The sequence below is a fragment of the Rhinoraja longicauda genome, chromosome 8, assembly GCF_053455715.1.
Source record: "Rhinoraja longicauda isolate Sanriku21f chromosome 8, sRhiLon1.1, whole genome shotgun sequence".
Classification (NCBI taxonomy): domain Eukaryota; kingdom Metazoa; phylum Chordata; class Chondrichthyes; order Rajiformes; family Arhynchobatidae; genus Rhinoraja; species Rhinoraja longicauda.
This window is the reverse complement of record NC_135960.1, coordinates 11578096-11584095: the sequence shown is the minus strand read 5'-3', so window position 1 is coordinate 11584095 and position 6000 is coordinate 11578096.

Here is a 6000-nt window from a genome sequence, read left to right as displayed (position 1 = left end):
TGTATAGCAGTGGCACACTGAGACAGCATACAGAGTCAAAGATAGACACAAAATGCTGGACTAACTCAGCGGGACAGGCAGCATCTCAGGAGAGAAGGAATGGGTGATGTTTCGGGTTGAGACACTTCTTCAGACTCGCTAGCTTTCCACCATTTGGGCACCACAGCCCGAATACGGCCATATCGCCTTGTGTTTGGCTCAGGCCACATCCATCCAGCAGCTGGAGGATCAGCAGCATCCCACATCTGCCTGGCCCAAAACCTCCAGAGACATTCAGGGTTCTCATGTTCAGTTGAGTGTTCAATTGCCGGAATCCACACTAATCCTTTTAATTCAATTCCTAGCCACACAGGGTTCCAACTACCTTTGCAAATGATTTATGAAGCAATCGTCATACTTCCTTTTATCATTCATGACAGTTATTTTCCGCTCCGTGTGTACATAAAATATGTTAGGATCCAGCAGTGCAGCCCAGTGAATGCAACGCAGATACTTAATCCTTGAAAACTGGGCGGAAACATCTGTTCTTATATTGAAACTGAAGTAACTTTGGAGACTTCCAAATACAATCATTTCAATTTGGCTTGAAATCTGCAGATTGTCCAGGAATTCCTCAGTTATCCTGCATCTTGAAGCAGTTTCCTCCGTCATGTATGACTTAATCACTATAATATAAAATCCATGCACAAAACTAACCTTTCGTACTTACTGAAGGAGCTCTGGAAAATGTTTTATGGAGTTCACCGAACACCTGGGACGTTTGCAAATCCTAAACAAACAGTCCACAGGATGCAAAGGGCTGAGGCCAGCGGATGTTCACTGCCGAAGATAGACACGGAATGCTGGAGTAACTCAGCCAGGACAGGCAGCATCTCTGGAGAGAAGGAACGTCTGACCTTTCGGACTGAGACGTCCTTCTTCAGACTGAGAGTCAGAGGACACTGAGTCTAGAGATATGGAAGGGTAAGGTGTGAAAACGACAGATCAGAGCAGACGGTGATAAGGAAATGTAGAATGGTTCATTGTTAGCCAATGGGAAGGCGACACAGAGGCGTACAATCAGTAAAACTAATCAATAGAGCTTTATTTGTCATTCGGTACCAAGGTACCGAACGAAACTACATAGCAGTCACACACAAAAAAGAACACAAGACACATGACCCCAACACAAACGTCCATCACAGTGACTCCAAACACCCCTCACTGTGATGGAGGCAACAAAACTTCCACTCTCTTCCCCACGCCCACGGACAGACAGCTCGTCCCCGACCGACCCGCACAGTCCCCGCAAGGGGATGGAAGTCCCCGCGGCCGAGCCGCACCGGGCGCTGAAATGTCTCGCGGCCGAACCGGGCGGTGGAAGGCCCCGCGACCGAGCCGTGTGCAGCTAAGTCCCGCGGCCGAGCCTCACCGGGCGATGTTAGGCCCCGCGGCCGAGCTGCACCGGGCGATGGAAGGCCCCGCGGCCAAGCCGCACCGGGCACTGTTAAGTCCAGCGGCCGAGCCGCACCGGGCGATGTTAGGCCCCGCGGCCGAGCCGCACCGGGCGATGGAAGGCCCCGCGGCCAAGCCGCACCGGGCGATGTTAAGTCCAGCGGCCGAGCCGCACCAGCGATGAAAAGTCCCGCGGCCGAGCCGCGCCGGGCGATGTTAGGCCCTGCGGCCCGGGCACTGTTAAGTCCAGCGGCCGAGCCGCACCAGCGATGTTAGGCCCCGCGGCCGAGCCGCACCGGGCACTGTTAAGTCCAGCGGCCGAGCCGCACCAGCGATGGAAGGCCCCGCGGCCAAGCCGCACCGGGCACTGTTAAGTCCAGCGGCCGAGCCGCACCGGGCGATGTTAGGCCCCGCGGCCGAGCCGCACCGGGCGATGGAAGGCCCTGCGGCCAAGCCGCACCGGGCGATGTTAAGTCCAGCGGCCGAGCCGCACCAGCGATGAAAAGTCCCGCGGCCGAGCCGCGCCGGGCGATGTTAGGCCCTGCGGCCCGGGCACTGTTAAGTCCAGCGGCCGAGCCGCACCAGCGATGTTAGGCCCCGCGGCCGAGCCGCACCGGGCACTGTTAAGTCCAGCGGCCGAGCCGCACCAGCGATGTTAGGCCCCGCGGCCGAGCCGCACCGGGCGATGGAAGGCCCCGCGGCCAAGCCGCACCGTCAGGAGGACAGTCGGAGAATGAGAGTGAGGGAGGGAGGGAGAGAGAGAGAGGGAAAGCCAAGGTTACTTGCAGTTGGAAAAATCAATATTCATAGTGTTGGGTTGTAAACTACCCAAGCGAAGTATGAGGTGTTGTTCCTCCAATTTGCGCTGGGCAATCATTCTGACAGTGGAGGTGGCCCAGGACAGAAAGGTCAGTGTGGGAATGGGAGGGGGGGTTAAAGTGTTTAGCAACCGCGAGATCTCGTCGGCCTAGGCGGACTGAGCGGAGGTGTTCAGCGAAAGGATCGCCGAGCCTGCGCTTGGTCTCTGCTGGTAGCAGTGAGCCAGTGGGGAGATGTTCGACTTTTCCTTGACCACCTTTCGAAATTGAAGCATGATTGAAGAAATTTCTCTTTGGCTAGAAAAAAATTAGGTTGGCTCTCAAATCATCATTTTTAAGCATGTGCGGAAACAATAAAGTTATTCTTGCCTTCAAGGGATGCAAATAATTGGACAGTCAGAATCTTTTTCCTCAAGTTGGAAACGTCAAGGACTAGATGGTTTAGTTTATTTTATTGTCACATGTACCGAGGTACAGTGAAAAGTCTTTGTTGCGTGCTAACCAGTCAGCGGGAAGACTATGCACGGTTACAACCAAGCCATTCACAGTGTACAAATACAGGATAAAGGGAATAAGGTTTAGTACAAGGTAAAGTCCATTAGAGTCTGATTAAAGATAGTGTGAGGGCATAGCTTTACGGTGAGAGGGGCAAAGTTTAAAGGATACTAGACCAAGTGGACCCGTTGGGCCCAAACCTCTCCTGCATTGGTACAGCACCCTCTCCTCCCCCCTACCCCCTCCCCTCCCCTCCCCCCTGCCCCTCTCCCTCCCTCCTCCTCCCCTCTCCCCTCCCCTCCCCTCTCCCCTCCACCCTTCCCCCTCCCCCTCCCTCCCTCCTCCTCTCCCCTCCCCTTCCCCTCCCTCTCTCCCCCTCCACCCCCTCCCTCCCCCTCCTCTCCCATCCCCCTTTCCCTCCCCCCCACTCCATCTGCCTCAATCCCCCTTATCCTCCCTCCTCCCCCTCCCTGCCTCACCCCCTCCCTCCACCCCCTCCCTCCCTCCCACACCCTCTCTCCCTAGGAAATAGATTTAAACTTTAAAATGTGAATAACTTTAAAAATATAACACCGATTTCAATGAAACTTCTTCCATCAGCACCAAAGGGACGACGGTGAGTAAGGTGGACCTAAAATTGTTGCGCTATCGTGTACCGTTTCGGCTGTAGTTCAGGAACAAACAAACAAACAAACGAGAGTTTTAGTACGTAGATGTACGGGCCAGTGTTTTGTGAGAGGGGTAAAGTATAAAGGCGATGTACGGGGCATGTTCTTTGCACAGAGGATAGTGTTGGAGACAGCCATGATAGTGGAGGTTATGAGGCTTTTAGATAGGCACATGTATATGCAGAGAATGGAGAGATATAGGTCGTGCGCAGGCAGAAGAGATGAATGTATCTTGGCAACATGTTCTGCCAGACATTGTGGGCCGGAGGGACTGTTCCAATGCTGTCCTGTTCTATGTTCTATGTTCTAAGACAAAAATACAGGATGTACTTGGTAAGTCAGGCAATTGATTTTGGGGGGATAGAGCAAGAGGGAAAGGGAGAGAAAAAGAATTCACATTCCAGGTCAATGGCCTTTCATCAGAACAGTTACTCTGGCAAGTGTGCCAGAACATGTAAAATAAATTGGAAACACTGCACTTTGTTGATGTAAAAGCAAAATATTGGAGTAAATCTGAAGATGAAAGGTCACATTGAACTGGAACTTTAACGGTGCCTCTCCACAGATGTTGCCAGGTCTTTCTGTTAAAATCTGTTCTCCTAAATCCAAGGATCAAGTTAAACTGCTCTCCAAAATGCCTTTGCACAGTTAATGCAACCAAGCAGGTCATCTGATTTATCATGTGCATTTCAGTGCCATAGCACTGAGCCCAATAGTGCACATGCTTGTCCTTCATAATGCAATTATATTCAAATTGAATAGATACAACAGAGGTAATTTCCAGCGAATCTATGGATTTCCATGAAAGTCAATAGAATTGAGCATTGGATGAAAAACAAATTTAAAGAGTGATAGACAATAGACAATAGACGAAAGGTGCAGGAGTAGGCCATTCGGCCCTTTGAGCCAGTACAGCCATTCAATGTGATCATGGCTGATCATTCACAATCAGTACCCCGTTCCCTTCCTCTCCTATTAATTGCACAATTATTTTTGGATGGACACATGGATATGCAGGGAATGGAAGGATATGGATTATGTGCAGGTCAATAAAAGTTGTCTTGGTACCATGTTCAGACACAGGCGTTGTGAGCCAAAGGGCCTGTTCTGTGCTACCTTGTTCTATAGATGGACACAAAAAGCTGGAGTAACTCAGCGGGTCAGGCAGCATCTCTGGAGAAAAGGAATAGGTGATGTTTCGGGTTGAGACCATTCCTCAGACTGAGAGTTAGGGGAAAGGTGTATTAAAGTTATAAATACTACTTAGGACAAATGAGTGGAAGATATGCAGAAAGCAACAATAATCAAGGAAAGGTGGAGCCCACAATGGTCCATTGTTGGCTGTGGGATAGGTGATAATAGTTAAGAGGTCCTTCTGCAGTTGTATAGGGCCCTACTGAGACCGCACCTCGAGTACTGTGTGCAGTTTTGGTCTCCAAATTTGAGGAAGGATATTCTTGCTATTGAGGGGGTGCAGCGTAGGTTTACGAGGGTTAATTCCCGGAATGGTGGGACTGTCGTATATTGAAAGACTGGAGCGGCTAGGCTTGTATACACTGGAATTTAGAAGAATGAGAGGGAATCTTATCGAAACATATAAGATTATTAAGAGGTTGGACACGTTAGAGGCAGGAAACATGTTCCCAATGTTGGGGGAGTCCAGAACCAGGGCCGAATGGCCTACTCCTGCCCACCTATTGTCTATTGTCTATTGTCTATTAATGCAAATAGTGGAACTCAACAGGACGACAGTAAACTAGTACAACGACTAGGGTGGGGGAGGGACGGAGAGAGAGGGCAAGGGTTACTTGAAGTTAGAGAATTCAATATTCATACCGCTGAGTTGAAAGCTGCCCAAGCGAAATAAGAGGTGCTGCTCCTCCATTTTAAGTTTGACCTGACTCTGACAATGGAGGAGGTCCAGGACAGTTCCAATGCTACACTGTTCTATGTTCTAAGTTCTATGTCACTGAGTCAAAAATACAGGAAGTACTTGGTAAGTCAGGCATTGATTTTTTGGGGGATAGAACGAGAGAGAAAGGGAGAGAAAAATAATTCACATTTCAGGTCAATGGCCTTTCATCGGAACAGTTACTCTGGCAAGTGTGCCAGAACATGCAATATAAATCTATACCATGCATAGATACAATCAGTTCAAACTCAAGTACATTGGATAGAGCAAAGGGGAAGATACAGAGTGCAGAATATAGTTCTCAGCTTTTAACTACATTGTAGTACTTCAGTTTCTTCGACAAAATCCAATGTCCTCAATGGGGTAGAGGTGCATCAAACAGTACCCTAGCTTATGGAAGAATCATTCAGAAGCCTAATAACTGAGGGGAAGAAGTGGTACGAGTCTTTCAAGCTTCTGTACCTTCTGCTGGACGGGAGCAGGGAGAAGAAGGAATGATTGGGGTGGAACAAGTCTTTGATTATGTTGACTGCTTTTGCTTAAATTTGCCACCCATGGGCCTGACCTCAGGCAATTACAGAGCTACATTCCAAGGTGTAGTAAGAATAAATCACATAACCAGAAATGGCATTTCGAAATAATTTATGAAGGCAATTAAGATTTCCTGATAAAA